This window comes from Elephas maximus, chromosome 19 (assembly GCF_024166365.1).
Source record: "Elephas maximus indicus isolate mEleMax1 chromosome 19, mEleMax1 primary haplotype, whole genome shotgun sequence".
Classification (NCBI taxonomy): Eukaryota; Metazoa; Chordata; class Mammalia; order Proboscidea; family Elephantidae; genus Elephas; species Elephas maximus.
Genome location: NC_064837.1, coordinates 6,272,258 through 6,295,562, shown reverse-complemented (window position 1 = coordinate 6,295,562; position 23,305 = coordinate 6,272,258). Strand labels below are relative to the sequence as shown.

General features: G+C 47.0%; 1 long non-coding RNA gene across 8 annotated transcripts; it reads left to right on the top strand.

Moving 5' to 3' along the window:
- Positions 1 to 1,174: 1,174 nt before the first annotated feature.
- LOC126063006 (uncharacterized) lies at positions 1,175 to 20,781 on the top strand. 8 transcript variants are annotated; one of them, XR_007514185.1, is made up of 6 exons: positions 1,175 to 1,274; positions 6,245 to 6,332; positions 6,637 to 7,661; positions 16,955 to 17,094; positions 17,290 to 17,581; positions 17,736 to 20,781. It is a non-coding gene; the product is annotated as an uncharacterized LOC126063006 (long non-coding RNA). The 8 variants fall into 8 exon arrangements; XR_007514186.1 differs by having other exon boundaries at positions 16,955 to 17,581; positions 17,736 to 17,818; positions 20,143 to 20,781; XR_007514187.1 differs by having other exon boundaries at positions 16,955 to 17,581; positions 17,736 to 17,879; positions 20,143 to 20,781.
- Positions 20,782 to 23,305: the final 2,524 nt, after the last annotated feature.

Sequence of the window (23,305 nt, the reverse complement as noted above, 5' to 3'; positions counted from 1 at the left end):
TCTTGGAAAGCTGCTGCCCCTGCATCTTAGTTAACATATCCCCACCTATGTCTGTGAATAAACATGAAACTCCCCCCACCCCAAGAATTTTTAAAAACCCAGGTCCGTCTTGTTTTGTGAGATGGGGGGTGTGCGTTGCTTTAGGCCCTCCTCTTCTCCACCTGCAAGCCTCTTCAATAAAGCTTTGCTGGTGTGGAAAACTCTACACGTGCCTCACCTGCTCATTCTGTGCCTTACCTGCTCATTCTTGGCCAGTGAGAGGCAAAAACCTTATTCCGGTAACACAACTGCTGCGTTACAATGGAAACAGGGGCTGGGACTCCGACCTCAGAGGTGTCAGGGTCACTTTCCTTCCAGGAGAGTCTGAGGGAGCATAGGACACCAGAAAGGTCAGTGGAGCTCGCTCCCAACAACTGGGTTGCTCACCAGGCACCACTGAATGACCTTAGGACTTGCATGTAGAGGCATCCCCTCCCACCCCCCTTTTCCGGCTCTTATTCAGACTCTCAGGCCCCCATTTGTCCAAGATATTCCCGGCTAAGGCGGCCTGGGCACCGGGCACTGCCAACACTTGGCTGTGGTTGCTACTTTTTGGTATTTTGTTCTGAGTCCATTTGAAAGAGAAATGTCACATTCTACGATGCAAAGGAAACAACTAACTCAATGGCTAGATGAGAATGAGCGGACCCTCGAGCTTTGTGTCCCGCTCCGAGGACCTCAGGGCGCTCCCGTGGCATCAGTTGTAGCCCTAACATGTATGTCCTCCTGCGAGCCTCCCGGGAAAGTTCCCACTTGGGCCCGCTCGGCAGGCCGGGCTGCGCTCGTGCCCTCCAGGAGGCAACCGCAGGAGAAGTATTACTGGTACCATTTCACAGGCGGGCAGCCCGCGGCTGTGGGAGGCAAAGTGATGGCTCCAAGGTGACACTGGTGGTGCCGAGGCCCAGCGAGCTCAGCAGCCCCGAAGCCACGCTCTGCGCGGACCCTGTGGGAGGCAGGGGCCCGGCGCCAGCCCTCGGGTCCCCAACAGCCACGCTGGCCTTCTACTCGGCTGTTGGTAACTGTCAGCACGTGGGAGCGGCTGGCCCCGCCCCGCGTCCCTGCCGGGCTCCACGATTGGCTCTGCGTGCCGGAGGCGGGGCCGGGGCACCAAGCCAACGTGATGGCGTCAGTCCTCGCCGGAGCCGCTTCCTGTTGCCAGTGGTCGGGAGGCCGCAGCTTCCGGTTGGAGGCCGTGAGCGTCCCTTCCGGTTAGAGGCTGAGGGGCCGCAGCCGCTGTGAGTGACCCCCGCCCCGCCCCGCTCCCTTTGGGGGTCAGGGGTCAGGGGGCGAGGAGGGCAGCTTAGGGGCGGCGGGGCGGAGACGGGAGCGGAGAAGGGCGTCCCGCCCCCTCCGTGATCCCAAACGCTGGCTGCTCTGAGACTGTCTGACTTCAGAGCCTCCTACCTTTCCCAGCCCGCGCCCGGCGCCCCGCGCCCCCCCCGGCTCCCTGTGCGCCCCACTCCGACCCCAGCCTCCGTCTGCTCTGCCACTGCAGCGCCGCCCCTCCATCTTCTCCCAGCCGTGGTCTGACCCCAGCTCTTCCCCCGACCCCTCACCATCTGCCTTGCAGGAATGCAGCCTCACCCGGGCCCCATTCTAGCGCAGTGCCGACCGCAGTCTCAGCCGCATTGCTCTGCCTCCCAGTAGCACATCTCCTCCTGAGCCCTGAAGGCCTCTGGCCGTCCTCATTCGCTAGGCGAACCTCCCCCAGCTCACTGTTCGGATTCTCCCTCTTTTGTGTCCAACTTTCTTATCCCAGTCTCTCACACACCCCTGCTCCGCTCCCTGAGGTCTGCTTTCATTGACGACCCACCACCAATGTAGGCGCCCTCTTGAGCTCACCCCTTTCTTCTGGATTACTCCAATCAATCATAGTCATTTTCCGGGTTTTATATGTATCTTGTTGTCCTCACAGACTTGGTCTCTAACTCCTTAGTTCACCATACACTTCTCCACTTTACAACTCCAGTCATTTTTCCGCCTCCTACCATCCTGGGTGAACCCCGGTGGCGTAGTGGTTAAGGGCTACAGCTACTAACCAAAGGGTCAGCAGTTCGAATTCGCCAGGCACTCCTTGGAAACTCTGTGGGGCAGTTCTACCCTGTCGTATAGGGTCACTATGAGTTGGAATCCCCTGTACGGCACTGGGTTTGGTTGGTTTTTGGTTACCATCCTGGGGCCACTCCATTCACTAATTCTTTGCCGAACTGCCCTCAACTCTCACTGCCCCAATTCCTGCTAACCCTCATCCAGTCTTCTCAATAACCAAGCCTCTGTGTGCTTTCACCTCTGCTGTCCCCACCCCCGTACTTCATGCCCATTCTTCTCTGGACCCGGCCCCCATTCAGCTGCATCCCCTGCCAACCTCAGCAGCTGCCCCTTGGCAGCTGAATCTAGGTGTTTGCTTAGAGCCAGGCAATTACAGACTGAACAGCTGGAATGGGTGTGTGCAGGGCCTCAGGTGGTAGACCTCTCTGGAGTCCACGTTTTCCCCAGTGCCTAATCCCCTGTACCTCTTCCCAGGGACATTGTTTCTAGCATTCATATGAAATTACTGATGCTGACTGCTGGAGTAGTAGGCATCATCCAAATACCTGGAAGGTGAGGGACAGTTGCTCATCCAGCTCATTAGGCCTGGGGCAACAGAAGCCATCACTTCCTTTCGGCTGGTATTCTGGCCTTGAGAACCTCGGAGTGTCACTGTGTGAGGTTGGCCATAGTCACAGAACCCGGTGTTTCTACCTCCCAGGGCTGGTCGTAAGTCAGTCCCAACAGTGAACACAGGGGACATGATAGGTACTAGGGGCGATGTTGCATGTTGTAAAGAGTATAAATGAGTGGGTCCAGGGGAGGCTGAGCCAGCAGGGCTCTTTGTGTGGTCAGTGGAGATTGGTTTAGGTGTGAACATGCCGCTGCTTCTGGTCTGTCCAAGTTGCTGTGGTGGGGCTGGGCCAGCCAGCAGCCCCCTCAGGCTCAGGCTCCCCCAGCCACCCTGGGGGAGGAAGCCAGCTGCCCGAGGTATTGCTCATCCTTGGTGGAGCTGGCCAGGACCTGGGATCTGGCCCCCTATTGCTCTGCAAATGGGGCCTGACCCACCTCTTGCGTAAGCGACACTTGAGGGTTTCAACAACAGAAAAGAGAAAATCATTGTTTTTTAATTATACTTAAGGTGAAGGTTTACAGAACAAACCAGCTTCTCATTAAACAATTAGTGTACATATTGTTTTGTGACATTGGTTACCAACCCCACGACATGTCAACACTCTCCCCCTCTCAACCCTGGGTTCCCTATTACTAGCTTTCATGTCCTCTCATGCTTTCTAGTCCTTGCCCCTGGGCTGGTGTGCCTTTTTAGTGTCATTTTGTTTTATGGGCCTGTCTAATCTTTGGGTAAAGGATGAACTTCAGGAGTGACTTCATTGCTGAGGTAAAACAGCGTCCGGGGGCCATACTCTCGGGACTTCTCCAGTCTCTATCAGGTCAGTAGTTCTGGTCTTTCTTTGCGAGTTAAAATTTCATACTATATCTTCTCCAGCTCTGTTGTGATCCTTGTCAGAGCAGTCAGCTGTGGTAGCCGGTCACCATCTAGTTGTGCTAGATTCATTCTGGTGGAGGCTGTGGTAGTTGTGGTCCATTTAGTCATTTGGACTAATCTTTCCCTTGTGTCTTTGGTTTTCTTCATTCTGCCTTCCTCCAGACGGGATAAGACCAGTGGAATATCTTAGATGGCCTATTTACAAGCTTTTAAGACCCCAGACGCTACTCACCAAAGTAGAATGTAGAACTTTATAAACTATGTTCTGCCAGTTGAGCTAGATGTGTCCGGAGACCATGGTCCCCACAGCCCTCAGCCCAATAATTCCATCCCTCAGGACATTTGGATGTGTCTATGGAGCTTCCGTGACCTTGCCTTAGACAAGTTGTGCTGGCTTCTCCAGTATTGTGTACTGTCTTACCCTTCACCAAAGTTACCACTTATCCATTGTCTGTTTAGTGTTTTTCCATCCCAACTCCACCCCTCATAACCATCAAAGTTTGTTTTTTGTGTGTCTGTAAACCTTTTCATGAGTTTTTATCAAAGTGGTCTCATGCAGTATTTGCCCTTTTGTGATTGACTTATTTTACTCAGCATAATGCCCTCCAGATTGATCTATGTTGTGAGATGCTTCGTGGATTCATCATTGTTCTTTACCGTCTTGTAATACTCCACTGAGTGTATGTACCACAGTTTGTTGGTACATCCGTTCAGCTGTTGATGGGCATCTAGGTTGTTTCCATGTTATTGCTATTGTGAACAATACTGCAGCGAACATGGGTACGCATATGTCTATTCATGTGGGGGCTCTTATTACTCTAGGATATATTCCTAGGAGTGGGACTGCTGGATCATATGGTACTTCTATTTCTAGTTTACTGAGGAAGCACCGTATCGTTTTCCAAAAGGTTGTATCATTTTTGCATTCCCACCAGTGGTGCATAAGAGTTCCAATCTCCCCGCAGCCTCTCCAACATTTGTTATTTTCTGGTTTTTTTTTTTTTTTTTTGATTCGTGCCAGCAGCACCAGAGTGAGATGGCATCTCATTATGGTTTTGATTTGTATTTCTCTAATGGCTAGTGATCGAGAGCATTCCCTCATGTGTCTGTTAGCCACTTAAATGTCTTTTTTGGTGAAGTGTCTGTTCATTTCCTTTGCCTATTTTTTAATTGGATTATTTGTCTTTTTGTTGTAGAGGTGTTGGATTTTCCTGTAGATTTTAGAGATTAGACCTTTGTTGGATTTGTCATAACCAAATTCTTTTTCCCAGTCTGTAGGTTCTCTTTTTACTCCTTTGACGAAGTCTTTTGATGAGCGTGTTTAATTTTTAGAAGATCCCAGTTATCTAGCTTATCTTCTGGAGTTTGTGTAATATTAGTTATGGATTGTATCTTCTTAATACCATGTATTAGGGCCTCTAGTGTTCATCCTATTTTTTCTTCTCTAATCTTTATGGTGTTTTGTTTTATATTTAGTTCTTTGATCCATTTGGAATTAGTTTTTGAGTATGGTGTGAGGCATGGGTTCTGTTTCATTTTTTTGCAGATGGACATCCGGTTTTGCCAGTACCACTTGTTAAAAACACCGTCTTTTCCCCATTTGATGGACTTTGGGCCCTTGTCAAAGATCAGGTGACCATATGTGGATGGATTTACATCTGGGTTCTCAATTCTGTTCCATCGGTCAATGTATCTGTTGTTGTACCAGTACCAGGCTGTTCTGACTACCGTAGCTGTGCAGTAGGTTCTGAGGTCAGATGGTGCCAGTCCTCCTACTTTATTCTTCTTCAGTAGTGCTTTACTTATCTGGGTCCTCTTCCCTTTCCATGTAAAATTAATGATTAGTTTAAGAGAAAAAACTTTTCCATTAAAAAGGAGATTTCACTGTGTACTGACTTCAAGTATCAACTATTTGTGCACATTTGTTTAGATACCATTTATATTGAGCACCTGGTATATATCAAGACCTGTGCTAAGCATTTTACACACCTTCCTAATCTCCATCAGAGGGGTCTGATACCCTCCCCAGGTATGCCCGGCTGGCTAGAGGCAAAACTGAGATTAGAACCCTTGTTGGCCCCGTTTAGACGTGTCCCAGTGCTGCTGAAGCCAGACCCTCATAGCCCAAAGGAAACGCAGAAGTGTAGCAGACATGTCCTCCCCTTTTGAAGCCATTTCAGTTATAATTTTTAGTGCTGAGCTGCAGTTACGGGCGTGGGGCAGGAGTCGGGGCAGCTGCAGGGCTCTGAATAAATTCTAAGCCCCAGCATCCTGGTCCCAAGGAGCACTTCCTGCTGCAGCATCCTCCTTGTACCCTCATCTTTATATCTAAATCAGCCTGTCATTCTCTGCCCTCCCCCCAAAAAAAACCCATGAACACTGGCACTTTGCCAGTGTTTGGTGTAAAGAGCCCTTGCTGCCGATTCCCTGGGGCAGATCGACGTGTGGCACACAGGGCTCTTCACCTCCTGAGGTCTGAGCCCTCTGACTTTTTTCCTTCCTTGTTTCCTTCCATAGAATTCACTCTCTGATTTTTATTTTTGTACTGAAAAGGCCCTTCAGTTGCAGTTTGAGTAAGATTCATTGACCTCTGGCTGCCTGCTGGGGACTCTGGCTGGGAAAGGGAGTGACTTGGGAGCTTGCTCATCTGGCCCTCATCTTCCCCTGCAGGTGTCTGTGATTCTCTGTGGGAGCTGCTGCACAAGTGGAAATGCTGTCAGTGGTGGGGAATGGACTGGACCCCCGGGCTGCCATCCCGGTAGGCGAGCCAGGGAGGGTCAGGGTGGGAAAGGAGAGACTGTATTTCATCAGCTTTTCTTCCTTTCAAATGAACGGGCAGTATCCAGAATGAGGCCTCAGGTTGAGAAAAGTTATAGCAGAAGCAGGGTCTGAGGAGATCCCACCCTTTCTTGATCATCTTATTGGTGATAAAATGGGAGTTTACAAAGAATGGATTTAAGATAGGTTGCCTGTGTGGCTGCATATGTATTTGCCAACAGGCAAAGAGTCCCATCCCCTGGAATATTTCTCTAAAGGCCTGTGTTACGTTTGGCACTGCCTAGGTCGTCAAGAAGAAGCTGGTGGGATCAGTGAAGGCGTTGCAGAAACAGTACGTGTCCTCAGACACAGTGTCACCAGTGAAGACAGAGATGCCAATAGCTTGTGCAGTGCCCTGGAGGCCGTGTTTCTCCATGGCCTGCACACCAAGCACATCCAAGCTGAGGCTGGAGGAAAGAGGAAGAAAAGCCCCCACCAGAAGGCTCTGTGTCAGTCTGTCTTCTGGCCCCTCCTGAACGGTATTCCCACAAGTGAGCTCAGCCTAGAGAGGCTTTGCTTTGGGGAGGAGTTTCTGAGTGTGGGACACGTGGCTCTTCCTCTCCAGCTGTGAAGAAAACTTAAAGCGCCTCTCTGTGTTCTAGTGTAGAGATAGTGGATGGAGACCATTGAAGGGTTTCTCCTTAGACCAAGCATCCCAGCCACTGTGCCATTAGGTTTTGAACCCCCCAGCCCTCAAAGGATGGTCTGGGACTCCTTTGCAGCCCAGGGCTGGCCTCCTGTAGCCGGAACAGTGTCTTCTGTTTACTTGAGGGTGCCAAACAAACATTATGCATGTTTGTCACAATCTGAAACCTTAGAGAAACGTTGCATTAGACGAGGGTTGGCAGGCTAAGGCTCATACGTCAAATCTGGTCCACCACCTATTTTTGTAAAAATGTTTTACTGGAACACAGCCACACCCATTCCTATACATACTGTCTATGATTGTTTTTCCCTGACCGTGGCAGTGTTGAGTAGTTCAACAGAGGCTGTATGGCCCACAAACCCTAAAATATTTACCATCTGGCCCTTTATAAAAAAGGTTTGCGAGAGTCGGGGCCAAGATGGCTGACTAGGTAGATGCTACCTCGGATCCCTCTTCCAACAAAGACTCGGAAAAACAAGTGAATCGATCACATACATGACAATCTACGAACCCTGAACAACAAACACAGATTTAAAGAGTTGACCTGAGTGACAGAGACGGAGAACAAACAACTACAGGGAAGCAGCGACTGTTTTCAGAGCCTGGAGCCAGCATCCCAGTCAGGTAACCTTGGCGCCGGGCTTAGGACTGGGCGCAGGGGAGCTGAACACGACATCTGTGACGGCGCAAACATGGGGCGCAGCCCTAGCCCCCTGAACTGACCCCGGGAGGGGGCCCAGCTGGTCCGCGCAGGTGGCACGGCCACGCGACTGGTGGGAGGAGAAGTCCCCGGGAGGCAGTGACTGGTTTTGGAGCCGGGAGTGCAAGGTTCCAGCCGGGGAACCTTGGCGCTGGGCTTTGGACTGGGCACAGGGGAGCTGAATGCGGCATCCAGTCACGGCACAAACACAGGGCGCAGCTCTACTCCCCTGAACTAACCCCGGGAGGGGGCCCAGCCGGTTTATAGGGTGGCGCGGCGACGCGGCTGGCGGGACGAGAAGTCCCCGGGAGGCAGTGACTGATTTTGGAGCCGGGAGTGCAGCGTCCCAGCAGGGGAACCTTGACGCTGGGCTTCGGACTGGCAGCGGAGGATCTGACCACGGCTTCAGCGGGCCAGACCCTCGGGGACAATCTCCACACAGCCAGCACACATAGGCGACACGCCCCTCGGGAATCTCAGATAAAATAGTCATCCCAAGCAAGATAAGCAACTTTGGCTATATTCCAGGGTGCTACTCTCTGCTGTTTTTCTGAACCCTCCCCTCTGCTTCCCAGGTGGCTTCATTAACATTGCAATTTCCTGAGCCAGAGGGAGAACAGCTCTGGCTCCGCGGCTTTGCTTTTCCCTTTTTTCCTAATCCATTCTTCCGGCCTGAGAGAAGCAACCACAAAAAACCCAGGGACCAAAAATCCTTCCCTAATTGGACTATAAACACAGAGCCAGCTCCAGCCAAGCATATATGATCCAAATCTCGGGCTGTCATCCTTGCAGGGAACAAGGTGGCTGTTATAATGCAAAGGCAGTTCTGATAGGGATCTGACTGCATTTTTTTTTTAGCTGATTTACTGGAAAAACAAGTTTCCCAGGTGTGATATCTCTGCTTATTCAACACAGCCCTAATTGACCCACAACAGGGAACTGAGAGCTGAAGCTCCCCCCAGACCACCTAGTCTCTTGCCTTAGGGGTCTAAGGAGGGTGACACGTACCACTCAGTAGAGGTACTCGCATTGGGGGCCTAAGGTACAGCTACAGAGACCTCCCACCAAGGTGCTATAGGAATAGAGACACACCTACCTCACTGACACTTGGGGGAAGCCTGTCAGCATCCTGCCCCCCTCTGGAGTGTGAACCTCAGCTGCTAATAGAATCTGGTGCACACAACTATCACCACTACTTCTCGAGGTGTTAGGGTGCAGCACACACTTGACCCAAAATTCAGATTCTACTCAAGAATAGTGAATAGACTCAGGCATATATATCTGGCAATAGCCCAAATCAGCTGGTAATAGGTCATAAGTAAGTCAAGGGCTACAACAAACAAGACAGCACAATCTAGTAGCCCATCCACGTATATTGAAGAAAAACAAAACAATATAAGACTCAGTGAGCAAATATAGAAGAAATCACTACTATATCTTAGTGATGGCTCGGAGACAGCAGTCGATATCAAACCACATAAAGAAGCAGACCATGATAGCTTCTACAACCCCCCGAACAAAAGAATCAAAATCTTTCCCAAATGAGGATACAATCCTGGAATTATCAGATACAGAATATAAAAAACTAATTTACAGAATGCTTCAAGACATCAGGGATGACCTCAGAAATGAAATAAGGCAAACTGCAGAAAAAGCCAAGGAACACACTGATAAAACAGTTGGAGAACTCAAAAAGATTATTCAAGAACATAGTGGAAAAATTAATAAGTTGCAAGAATCCATAGAGAGACAGCATGCAGAAATCCAAAAGATTAACAATAAAATTACAGAATTAGACAACACAATAGGAAGTCAGAGGAGCAGACTCGAGCAATTAGAATGCAGACAGGGAAATCTGGAGGACCAGGGAATTAACACCAACATAGCTGGAAAAAAATCAGATAAAAGAATTAAAAAAAAAATGAAGAAACCCTAAGAATCATGTGGGACTCTATCAAGAAGGATAACTTGTGTGTGATTGGAGTCCCAGAACAGGGAGGGAGGACAGAAAACACAGAATAGTTGAAGATCTGCTGACAGAAAACTTCCCTGACATCATGAAAGACAAAAGGATATCTATCCAAGATGCTCATCGAACCCCATTTAAGATTGATCCAAAAAGAAAAACACCAAGACATATTATCATCAAACTTGCCAAAACCAAAGATAAAGAGAAAATTTTAAAAGCAGCCAGGGAGAAAAAGAAAGGTCTCCTCCAAGGGAAAATCAATAAGAATAAGTTCAGACTACTCAGCAGAAACCATGCAGGCAAGAAGGCAATGGGATGAAACACAAGCTTAGAGAATTTGCAAAAACCAAACCAAAGCTACAAGAAATACTAAAGGAAATTGTTTGGTCACAAAACCAATAATATCAGATACCAGTACAACACAAGGTCACAGAACAGAACATCCTGATACCTACTCAAATAGGGAAATCACAAAAACTAAGATTAATTAAAAAAAAAAAAGCTCAAAACAGGGAATCATTGAAGTCAATATGTAAAAGATCACAATAATCAAAAAGAGGGACTAAATACAGGTGGCATAGAACTGCCATATGGAGAGGGATACAAGGCGATATAGGACAACACAAGTTAGGTTTTTACTTAGAAAAATAGGGGTAAATATTAAGGTAAACACAAAGAGGTATAACAACTCCATAACTCAAAATAGAAGCCAAGAAAAATGTAACGACTCAACAAACAAATTCAAATACTATAAAAATGAGGATCTCACAATTTACAAAGAAAAACGTCTCAGCACAAAAAAGTAAGTGGATAAATGAAATTGTCAATAACACACACAAAAAGGCATCAAAATGACAACACTAAACACTTATTTATAATTACGCTGAGTGTAAATGGACTAAATGCACCAATAAAGAGACAGAGAGTCTCAGACTGGATAAAGAAACACGATCCGTCTATATGCTGCCTACAAGAGACACACCTTAGACTTAGAGACACAAACAAACTAAAACTCAAAGGATGGAAAAAAATATATCAAGCAAACAATAAGCAAAAAAGAAGAGAAGTAGCAATATTAATTTCTGACAAAATAGACTTTAAACTTAAATCCACCACAAAGGATAAAGAAGGACACTACATAATGATAAAAGGGACAATTGATCAGGAAGATATAACCATATTAAATACTTATGTACCAAATGACAGGGCTGCAAGATACATAAATTTTAACAGAACTGAAAAGTGAAATAGACACCTCCACAATTATAGTAGGAGACTTCAACACGCCACTTTCGGAGAAGGACAGGTCATCCAGTAAGAAGCTCAATAGAGACACGGAAGACCTAATTACAACAATCAACGATCTTGACCTCATTGACTTATACAGAACTCTCCACCCAACTGCTGCAAAGTATACTTTTTTGTCTAGCGCACATGGAACATTCTCTAGAATAGACCACATATTAGGTCATAAAACAAACCTTTGCAGAATCCAAAACATCAAAATATTACAAAGCATCTTCTCAGACCACAAGGCAATAAAACTAGAAATCAATAACAGAAAAACTAGGGAAAAGAAATCAAATACTTGGAAACTGAACAATACCCTCCTGAAAAAAGACTGGGGTATAGAAGACATCAAGGAGGGAATAAGGAAATTCATAGAATGCAACGAGAATGAAAATACTTCCTATCAAAACCTCTGGGACACAGCAAAAGCAGTGCTCAGAGGCCAATTTATATCAATAAATGCACACATACAAAAAGAAGAAAGACCAAAATCAGAGAACTGTCCCTACAACTTGAACAAATAACAACAAAAGAATCCATCAGGCACCAGAAGAAAACAAATAATAAAAATTAGAGCTGAACTAAATGAATTAGAGAACAGAAAAACAATTGAAAGAATTAACAAAGCCAAAAGCTGGTTCTTTGAAATAATTAACAAAATCGATAAACCATTGGCTAGACTGACTAAAGAAATACAGGAAAGGAAACAAATAACCCGAATAAGAAACGAGAAGGGCCACATCACAACAGACCCAACTAAAATTAAAAGAATCATATCAGATTATTACAAAAAATGGTACTCTAACAAATTTGCAAACCTAGAAGAAATGGATGAAATCCTGGAAAAACACTACCTACCTAAACTACTAACACAATCAGAACTAGAACAACTAAATAGACCCATAACAAAAAAAGAGATTGAAACGGTAATCAAAAAACTCGCAACAAAAAAAAGCCCTGGCCCGGATGGCTATCCTGCAGAGTTCTGCGAAACATTCAGAGAAGAGATAACACCACTACTACTAAAGGTATTTCAAAGCATAGAAAATGATGGAATACTACCCAACTCATTCTATGAAGCCACCATCTCCCTGATACCAAAACCAGGTAAAGACATCACAAAAAAAGAAAATTACAGACCTATATCCCTCATGAACATAGATGCAAAAATCCTCAACAAAATTCTAGCCAATAGAATTCAACAACATATCAAAAAAATAATTCACCATGACCAAGTGGGATTTATACCAGGTATGCAAGGCTGGTTTAATATTAGAAAAACCATTAATGTAATCCACCGTATAAACAAAAGACAAAAACCACTTGATCTTATCAATTGATGCAGAAAAGGCATTTGACAAAGTCCAACACCAATTTATGATAAAAACTCTCACCAAAATAGGAATTGAAGGAAAATTCCTCAACATAATAAAGGGCATCTATGCAAAGCCAACAGCCAACATCATTCTAAATGGAGAGAGCCTGAAAGCATTTCCCTTGAGAATGGGAACCAGACAAGGATGCCCTTTATCACTGCTCTTATTCAACATTGTGCTAGAAGTCCTAGCCAGAGCAGTTCGGCTAGACAAAGAAATAAAGGGCATCCGTATTGGTAAAGAGGAAGTAAAATTATCTCTATTTGCAGATGACATGATCTTATATGCAGAAAACTCCAAGGAATCCTCCAGAAAACTACTGAAACTAATAGAAGAGTTTGGCAGAGTCTCAGGTTATAAGATAAACATAGAAAAATCACTTGGATTCCTCTACATCAACAAAAAGAACATCGAAGAGGAAATAACCAAATCAATACCATTCACAGTAGCCCCAAAGAAGATAAAATACTTAGGAATAAATCTTACCAAAGATGTAAAAGACCTATACAAAGAAAACTACAAAGCTCTACTACAAGAAATTCAAAAGGACCTACTTAAGTGGAAAAACATACCTTGCTCATGGATAGGAAGACTTAACATAGTAAAAATGTCTATTCTACCAAAAGCCATCTATACATACAATGCACTTCCGATCCAAATTCCAATGTCATTTTTTAAGGTGATAGAGAAACAAATCACCAACTTCATATGGAAGGGAAAGAAGCCTCGGATAAGCAAAGCATTACTGAAAAAGAAGAAGAAAGTGGGAGACCTCACTGCACCTGATTTCAGAACCTATTATACAGCCACAGTAGTCAAAAGAGCCTGGTACTGGTATCACAACAGACACATAGACCAGTGGAACAGAATTGAGAACCCAGATATAAATCCATCCATATATGAGCACCTGATATTTGACAAAGGCCCAGTGTCAGTTAATCGGGGAAAAGATAGTCTTTTTAACAAAGTGTGCTGGCATAACTGGATATCCATTTGCAAAAAAATGAAACAGGACCCATACCTCACACCATGCACAAAAACAAACTCCAAGTGGATCAAAGACCCAAACATAAAGACTAAAACGATAAAGATCATGGAAGAAAAAATAGGGACAACATTAGGAGTCCTAATACAAGGCATAAACAGAATACAAAACATTACCAAAAATGACGAAGAGAAACCAGATAACTGGGAGCTCCTAAAAATCAAACACCTATGCTCATCTGAAGACTTCACCAAAAGAGTAAAAAGACCACCTACAGACTGGGAAAGAATTTTCAGCTATGACATCTCCGACCGGCGCCTGATCTCTAAAAAATCTACATGATTCTGTCAAAACTCAACCACAAAAAGACAAACAACCCAATCAAGAAGTGGGCAAAGGATATGAACACACACTTCACTAAAGAAGATATTCAGGCAGCTATAACAGATACATGAGAAAATGCTCTCGATCATTAGCCATTAGAGAAATGCAAATTAAAACTATGAGGAGATTCCATCTCACACCAACAAGGCTGGCATTAATCCAAAAAACACAAAATAATAAATGTTGGAGAGGCTGCAAAGAGATTGGGAATGTAAAATGGTAAAACCACTTTGCTGTTGGGAATGTACAATGGTACAACCACTTTGGAAATCTATCTGGCATTATCTTAAACAGTTGGAAATAGAAGTACCATACAACCCAGAAATCCCACTCCTCGGAATATACCCTAGAGAAACAAGAGCCTTCACACCAACAGATATATGCACACCCATGTTTATTGCAGCTCTGTTTACAATAGCAAAAAGCTGTAAGCAACCAAGGTGTCCATCAACGGATGAATGGGTAAATAAATTGTGGTATATTCACACAATGGAATACTACGCATCGATAAAGAACAGTGACAAATCTGTGAAACATTTCATAACATGGAGGAACCTGGAAGGCATTATGCTGAGCGAAATTAGAGGCAAAAGGACAAATATTGTATAAGACCACTATTATAAGATCTTGAGAAATAGTATAAACTGAGAAGAACACATACTTTTGTGGTTACGAGGGGGGGAGGGAGGGAGGGAGGGAGAGGGTTTTTTACTGATTAGTTAGTCGATAAGAACTGCTTTAGGTGAAGGGAAGGACAATACTCAATACATGCAAGGTCAGCTCAACTGGACTGGACCAAAAGCAAAGAAGTTTCTGGGATAAACTGAATGCTTCAAAGGTCAGCGGAGCAATGGCGGGGGTTTGGGGACCATGGTTTAAGGGGACTTCTAGGGCAATTGGCAAAATGATTGTATTATGAAAACATTCTGCATCCCACTTTGAAATGTGGCGTCTGGGGTCTTAAATGCTAACAAGCGGCCAACTAAGATGCATCAATTGGTCTCAACCCACCTGGAGCAAAGGAGAATGAAGAACACAAAGGTCACACGATAACTAAGAGCCCAAGAGACAGAAAGGGCCACATGAACCAGAGACCTACATTATCCTGAGACCAGAAGAACTAGTTGGTGCCCAGCCACAACCGATGACTGCCCTGACAGGGAGCATAACAGAGAAGCCCTGAGGGAACAGGAGATCAGTGGGATGCAGACCCCAAATTCTCATAAAAAGACCATACTTAATGGTCTGACTGAGACTAGACGAATCCCAGCGGTCATGGTCCCCAAACCTTCTGTTGGCCCAGGACAGGACCCATTCCTGAAGACAACTCATCAGACATGAAAGGGACTGGACAGTGGGTAGGAGAGAGATGCTGATGAAGAGTGAGCTACTTGTATCAGGTGGACACTTGAAACTGTGTTGCCATCTCCTGTCTGGAGGGCAGATAGGAGGGTAGAGAGAGTTGGAAGCTGGCAAAATTGTCACGAAAGGAGAGACTGGAAGGGCTGACTCATTAGGGGGAGAGCAAGTGGGAGTACGGAGTAAGGTGTATATAAACTTATATGTGACAGTCTGACTTGATTTGTAAACATTCACTTGAAGCTCAATAAAAGTTAATAAAAAAAAAAAAAAGGTTTGCCAACCCTGCCTTAGAATGTTTGAACATCTATGCGCTAAATGTTATACATGCAACTAAGGGTAGGATTTTTGGAGGAGTAGAATCCAGGTAGAATATCTGAATATTCACCCAGGAGACATTTGTCTTTTTGGCCCTGCCCAGAAAATATCTGGCACTGTGCCTGTAATCAGAAACCAAACCCGTTGCTATTGAGTCAATTTCAAATCATTGCGACCCAGTAGGACAGAGCAGAACTGCCCCGTAGCGTTTCCAAGAAGCACCTGGTGGATTCAAACTGCTGACCTTTTGGTTACCAGCCGAGCTGTTAACTACTGCGCCGCCAGGGCTTCCCACTGCGCCACAGGGCTGCTCTGTGCCTCTGAGGGCTATTAAATGCCACCTTCAGGATCAAAGTGCCTTTTCAGTCTCTCATCTTCTTTTCCATGCCTTACTACCATTGTCCTGTCTCAGGTTCTTATCTTGCTCCTGGCTGACCATTGGCTTTCTAATTGTCCCTCTTATCTCATTCTGTCTTCCATTAGGTCAGTCAGCAGGCCAAAAGTTACTGAGCTTAAGCAACTGGGGGCTCAGTTATTGAGCCCAGTAGAGTGTGGTCGGCCCCCAGTACAGAGTGGCCTCCCTGCCCACAGAGGAGACATGCACAGAGGGCTAGGGTAGCTCACAGGAGGGATATTTACTTCAAACCTAGGGATTCAGACACTGAGTTTGGTGGACTTGGGTTCTTGTCTTTCTATTCAGAGAAGTCCACCCTGAAATCTGCATAGTTATGGCCAAGTCAAACCTGCCTGCACAAAAACCTGTAGCCCATAGGCTCCCAAATGCCATCCTGGTGCTGCTGTCAGTGCCCTGGATTTCTGATTCACTAGGCTGGGGCCTCAGAATCTGTGACCTGATCAAGTTCCCTAGGTGACTCTGATGCACAGCCTGTCATGGGAACCATTGCCTCACTTTGCCTCATCACTTTGATACTCAAGTCCCTTTACTACCTGGCTTTGCAACCGAATTCCCTCCACGTGTTGTCATCGGAGTGCTCGCCACTCCTGTTATATGTCTGTTGCTTCCCTACCCTTCTGTGCCTTTTTTTCTGTCAGTCGCTTGTGCCTAGAGGGTTCTCCTTCCATCTTTGTCTCTTGAAATCTCTCAGGGCTGCCTTTTCTATGGCATTTTACTCACTCTAACCCTGAAATGATACCAAAAATAGGGCTTGACTCACATGTGCCCTTGAAATGCAGTTAGTTGCCGAAGGCAGAGACCGTGTCTTTACCCTGTATCTTCACAGCTCCAAGGAGCTTGCACCTGGGGGGCTCAACAAACACATCTTAGATGAGTAGATCGCTGCCAGGGGCCCAAGGGGCAGTTGTAATAAACACAGAAATTCATGACAGCAACCTGGAAACTTTGGCGGTTATAGATTAGATATTTCTGAGTTCCCCTTGAAACACTATTATCCAGAATTTGTCACGCCTATGTATATTTACAATCATCATTATTGATTCTTGCTACCTCGTGGATAAAATGACATCTCAGTGATTTGTGGTAGTTACTTAAAGCAAGTCTGTTTTCCCCCTTCCCAGACACATCAGTTGAGAATTAGAGCACCCGGTCTTCGTCAACACGGATGTGGGCCGCTACTGGGCATGGCTCCGACTGACCCTCAATGATGGACTGAGGAAGTGTTACCTGAAATTGCTCTTCCAGGAGCAGGCCCGGCTGTGTGAGTACTATCAGGCTACGGCCCTGCTTGGAGATACCGAGGAAGGCGAGTTTCTCCTTAGCTTCCTGCAGGGACTAATGTCTTTGTCCTTTGAACTCTCCTACAAATCTGCCACCTTAAACGAGTGGACACTCACCCCATTGGCCCTCTCTGGGCTTTGCCCATTCTCCGAGCTCGACCCTCTCACTACCTCAGGTGCGGAACTACAGTAGAAGGAGTCCCTGGATTCAGTTTCCCGTTCCTCGGCCACAGAGGACATCGAAGTCCAGCACTCAAGCCATAAGATCCAGCAGAAGAGGAAGCTCACTGCCTCCTCCCTCAGCCTGGACACGGCCAGTTCATCCCAGCTGACCTGCAGCCTGAACTCTGATAGCTTCCTTCTCCATGAAAACGTCTCCAAGAGTCCAGACCGTTCTGAGGAGCCCATGTCCTACGACTCAGACCTGGGGACGCCAAATGCTGATGGTTCATATCGGTCTCCGCAAGAGTGAGTACCTGCCTCCCTCCCTCTCTCTTTCCTTCCTTCTTTCTCTTTCCCTCCTTCCTTGCTTTCACATGGGATTTGTGATTGTCTGTCACTGAACACTGAACTCTATTAGGGTATAAAGCCAGACAACGGAGACATCATTCCTCTTTTTCAGGGACTGGAGAAGCTGGGAGCTGTAACTTGAAACAACATGGAAGCAGTGGGAAGAAGGGACGTAGGACTCAGAGCAGATTCAAGGTCCAGCTCTGACCCTGAATAGCAAGTTACTTTGTCTTACTTAGTCTCTCTGAGGCTCAGTGTGAGTATTTCAGTGTAAAAAGTTTTCATCTAGAAGGGAAGAAGCTAACAGTTCAGTCTGATATCTACAACCTCCAAAAAATCCAGTGAAGCATAATGCCTAAGAGTGTGATGTAGTGACACAGAAGATATGGAGAACATGAAAGTTGAGTGGCCCGTGGAGGAGGTGGTAGACAACTGGGGAGAAGGAAGTGTGTGGAGGAGTGTATGGTGCAGACTAATTAGAGGGGGAGAGCCTGGGAAGGAGCCTTCCTCATACAGTCTTTGTTTTTAATTAATTTTTTGAATAGATAATCTATTTTTATGGTTAAAAAAAAAAAAAGTAGCCCTGGTGGAGCAGTGGTTAAGTGTTTGGCCGCTAACTGAAAGGTCGGGAGTCTGAACCCATCAGCCACTCCACAGGATAAAGTTGTGGCACTCTGCTTCCGGAAAGATTTACAGCCTTGGAAACCCTATGGGGCAGTTCTACTCTGTCCTGTCGGGTTGCTATCAGTGGGAACCAACTAGACAGCAACAGGTTTGGCTTTGGTTTTTTGTCCATTCCTGCTGCTCCTACCTTGGTTCAGGTCCTTACAAGTTCCCACCTGGTGTGAGTATAATACTGGATTGGACTTGATTTCAATCCCTGTCCCACCATGTACAGACCTAGTAATATCAGGCAAATTGCAGACGCTGAGGTTCTGTATCTTCTTCTGTAAAATGGAGATGCCCTCATAGGGCTATTTGAGAATCAAATCAGATGACTGTTAATGAGTTGAATACATGAGAATGTCTCATAGGTCCCATAAAGGACCTACAAAGCACTGGTGTGTTGGAATGTGGTTGCCATATGTGACTTGGGGGAGTTTAGATCTGACATACTGGGGAGGAACGTCTCTTTCTCCAGAAATGGCCGGACCCATGGCGTGACTTAGGCCGTTTTACCCATCTTGGCCCTTTGTGTGTCTCTGTCTCCTCCCACAGACCACCCAGCCTAATTTTGGCCGTGTGCCTTGCCTTTATCTTTCATGAGTCTTGTGACTGGAAAATTCCAGCTTAAGGTCGTTGAAGCAGTGACCATCCACCCTGTGTGGGAAATGTTGTCCTGGCTATTACGGGGAAACTCAGGGAAAGAATGTCAGGATATATAGATGCACACTGGACGGTGGTGGAGGAACCGGCAAACACTAAACACCCAGGTGCATAGACGCACATCCAGCACCGTCCTTATTATTTTTTTTTTGACTTCAACAAAGAGAAATTTATTCCCTCCCAGTCTAGGAGGCTAGATGTCTGCATTCAGGGTGCCAGCTCCGGGGGAAGGCTTGCTTTCTGTGTTGGCTCTGGGGGAAGGTCTTTGTCATCAATCTTCCCCTGGTCTAGGAGCTTCTCTGCACAAGAACCCCAGGTCCAATGGATGGCTCTGCTCCTGGCACAGCTTTCGTGGTAGTGTGAGGTCCTTATGTCTATCTGCTGGCTCCTTTCTTTTATATTTCAAAAGAGATTGAATTAAAACAAAACCTAATCCTGTAGATTGAGTCCTGCCTCATTAACATAACTTCCTCTAATCCTGCCTCATTAACATCATGGAGTCCGTATTTAGAACATATAGGAAAATCAGACCAGATGACAAAATGGTGGACAATCACACAATACTGGGAATCGTGGCCTAGTCAAGTTGACACACATTTTTGGGGGATACAATTCAATCCATAGCACACCCTGTGGGTGTCCAGCTGCAAAGCCCATTCTCTGTCCATTTCTCATTCTTTAGTTCTCAGCCGAGTGGTCACTATCCCAGGAAACTCCACTGGCTCTCTGGCTGGGTCAAGTACCCATTACGGGCTGTTGTGCAGCCTGCCTCTCTCCCTTGAACACACAGTGCAATGGCTTTGAGCAGTGTCCTAGTTACCTAAAACTGTAACCAAAAATACCACAATAGGTGACTTTAAAGAACAGAAATTATTTTTTACAGTTCAGGAGGCTAGAAGTTCAAATTCAGGGCCTGACCCTAGGGGAGGGCCTTCCTTGTCGGTAGTCCCTGGAGTTCCTTGGCATACCTTGGTGTTCCTCGGCATTTGTCTGCCCCCGTGTGTGTCTCTGTGTCTATTCTGCTCTTTATATAACTCAGAAGTGCTTAGGTTAGACCCACCATAATCTTTTCCAAGTTATTCCACCACCATTAACAGAAACTCAGTGCCCCCTAAGCAATGATCCCTCCTTACCCCTCCCTCTCACCCCCTGATAATAAGCCTTGGTCTCTAAACATTTGCTTATTTCCCCAGGTCAGCGTGGTGTGTGCTGTGAGGGAGGACACCCGACCAGCCTGAACAGGGCCCAGGGGCCAGCGAAGCTCCCAGAGGAGATAGCATCTGAGCTGAGGGCTTGCAGAGTCCTTTTTTAAAAAAGATTTTTCTTGTTTTCAAAGATGGTCCATGGTGAATGATGTTAGAATATTCAAACAGTATAACATAGAAAAAGGTAAATTCCAATCACCCCTTCTCAAATCCTACCACCATCATTATCGACAGAGCATTCTTTTAGACCTCATTCTGTCTATTCACACATGAGAACAGGTGCCTGTACACAAATGGCATCGTGTATATATGGAACTGGCATTCAGAAAAATGAATACAGAGAGAAAGGGGAGAAGAGGGCCAGGCTTTCCAAAGGGAACCTGTAATGTGGAGGTGGGAGAGAACATGGCTCACAGGGACCTGCCAGGGGTCCAGGGCAGCTGGGCTGTGGTGCATGGGCCAGTCGTCCTCAGGAGCCAGACTTGAAAGTCCTGTGTGCCACACTGATGGCATTTGGGTTTTATTCTCCAGGCAGTGGGGAGCCACTGAGCAGTTTTGAGCAAGGGACTGTCATGTTCTATCAGGGCTTTAGAAAAGACTACTTTGGCTGCAGTGGGGTGCAGGGGCTTGGGGGGATGGGGGCTGAGCAGGTGACTGGTGTAGTAATTCATTAATCCGGGGAGATGAGAGGGCCTGGACCCAGTCGGCCGGAGTGGAAATGGAGAGGAAGAGGTGGATTGAAAAGGAGACTGAGCAGATCTGGGGTGCAGGTGGTGAAGTCAGGGTGGTGTTCCCCTTCACTAGTAGCAGCACCCTGACTGGGTGCTCTGAGACAAAGGGGCAGGCCTGGGGCACGGACACATCTCCAAGAGGTAGGGAAGCCCAGGAGAACATCCTCTCAGGCCTTTGCGAAGCAGCCCTCACAGAAGTGCCCCACGGGGGAGCTTCCCCACCAGGCCTCAAGTGCTTCTCCCACGAGCCTAGGGAAGAGTGGGCGGAAAAGGAACCCAGGCCTCAGAGGAGACAGGTAGTACCCACGTCACCCACCACATCCCACCCCATCACTTTCTGGGTTGGGGGAGTTAAGATACAGCCATCTCTTCTCATCTTCTGCTTTCTTCCAGGGAGCCCAAAAGACTTCTGTCCCTTCCCCAGGGAGTCGGCCTGAGGCCAGAGAATAACAAAGGAAGTCTCCTCATTGTGTGGGGGAGAAACTAAGGCCTGAGTAGGCCTGGTGTGTGGGCATGCATGCAGATTTCTCTACCAGAGGCCAGGATGAGAGGTGGCCTCTTACCCCGGGCCAGTGCTCTCCCCCTGGCCTCAGCCGAGTCTTGTGGAGAGAAACCGGCTGCAAGGCCTTGGTGTATCTGAGAATGTGACAGGCCAGCGTGTGGCGGCTCACAGGGAAGCCCTGGGCCTAGCTGGCACCTAGGGCTTCCAGGACAGTGACAGAGGGCAGATAACAGAAATAACTCTCCCTCCAGTCAGCCCTTCCCTTCCAGCCAGCTGAAGGCCAGCCTGTGTTCTCCCCTACCCCCGCATTTTCCTGGTGATAAATGGCAGCTTCCTTTCCCAGAAAGCTGGAAGTTGACTGGGGAAATCAGCATGGTGAACCCAGTGGCCTGTCGGCAGCATCCCACCCCTTGTGGCACAGTGTGGCCCACTTGGCTACTCGGTGGGACCCACTGTCTCTGCCCCAGATTGGGCCCTCCCTGGATTGCAACTGAGGCCATGGGGTGGGGGACAGCTAAGCCCCCATTCCAGATGCCCCACAGCTCTGACACCATCCAGATTCCCCGTGTGACCCTCCATGTCCTGGGGCAGGCTCCCAAGCTTCCTCTGACTCAGAGCATTCTGTCCCCAATACCCATAAAAACACACGCACACAGCAAGGCTAGGCAGGTTTTTGTATCTGGAATTTCTGCAGGTGTTTCCTCTCCATCCCTCAGGATGTCACCCACAGGATCTCTCCCACTGGTATGGTGGAATGGAGAGAGAGGGAGGCGGTGAGCTCTTGTCCTCCACACCCCTTCTCTGCTTCTGAAACGGGATCTGTAGAGCTTAGGGCATGTCCGGCTCTTCTCAAATAGACTGAAACCAGGTGTTTGAATGTCTGTCCCTCCCTAGACTAGGGCTGCAGGAGGCCAGAGGGCACATCCTGTGCATTTCTGTCCCCAGCACTGTGCCTGCCACGTAGTGGCAGCAACGATTACCACAGCCAGCATCTGTAGGCACTCAGCAGGGCTGATAAGGGCACAGGCTCTGGAGCCCGACTCCTACATTCAAAGTCCAGCTCTGCCACTTACTAGCTATGCGACCTCAGACAGATTAATTAGCCCATCTGTGCCTCTGTTTCCTCTTCTCTAAGATGAGAATTGGAAACCCTGGTGGCATAGTGGTTAAATGCTATCTATGGCTGCTAACCAAAAGGTTGGCAGTTTGAATCTACCAGGCGCTCCTTGGAAACCCTATGGGGCACTTGTACTCTGTCCTATAGGGTCACTATGAGTTGGAATCGACTCATTGGCAACAGGTTTGGGCTTTGGATTTGATGCCTCTGTTTCCGCTTCTCTGAGATGAGGATTACATAGTACCAACCTCACAGGACTATGAGGCTAGAATGATACGTGAAGCTCTTAGCTCAGTACCGGCACCAAGCATTAGCTTTCATCTTCCTCATCCTCATCCGTCACTGTGTGCTAGGTACTGCACCAGATTCCTTCAGTGAAGGATTTTCTCCTCAGAACGGCTCCATTTCTCACTTGAGGAAACCTGAGTCTCAGAGAGGCTGAGGAGCTTGACCAAGGTCAACAGCTAGTTACCTGGAAGACCAGGTCCCGAGCCCAGACAGCTTATCTCTGCTCCTAACCACAACCTAGTATGAGGCAGGAAAGGGTTTAAGCTTGGCTATCAACTGAGGGAATGAAAACAAATAGAACACAGGTTGGCCCAGGTCTTGTTTTCTTTGAAGGCTCAACCACAGGGATTATCTCTTGGAGTTCCCCCACAAGTACAGCTTTGCCGACCTCCAACAGGTAAGACGAGGTACCCTCTCTCTACTCCCCAGCCTCTCTAGAAGGAGCTCGTTCCTGGAAGAAATCAGAAAGGGAAATAGCGAGGGGGTGCAGTCTTCAGCTTTTCCGTCCCCAGC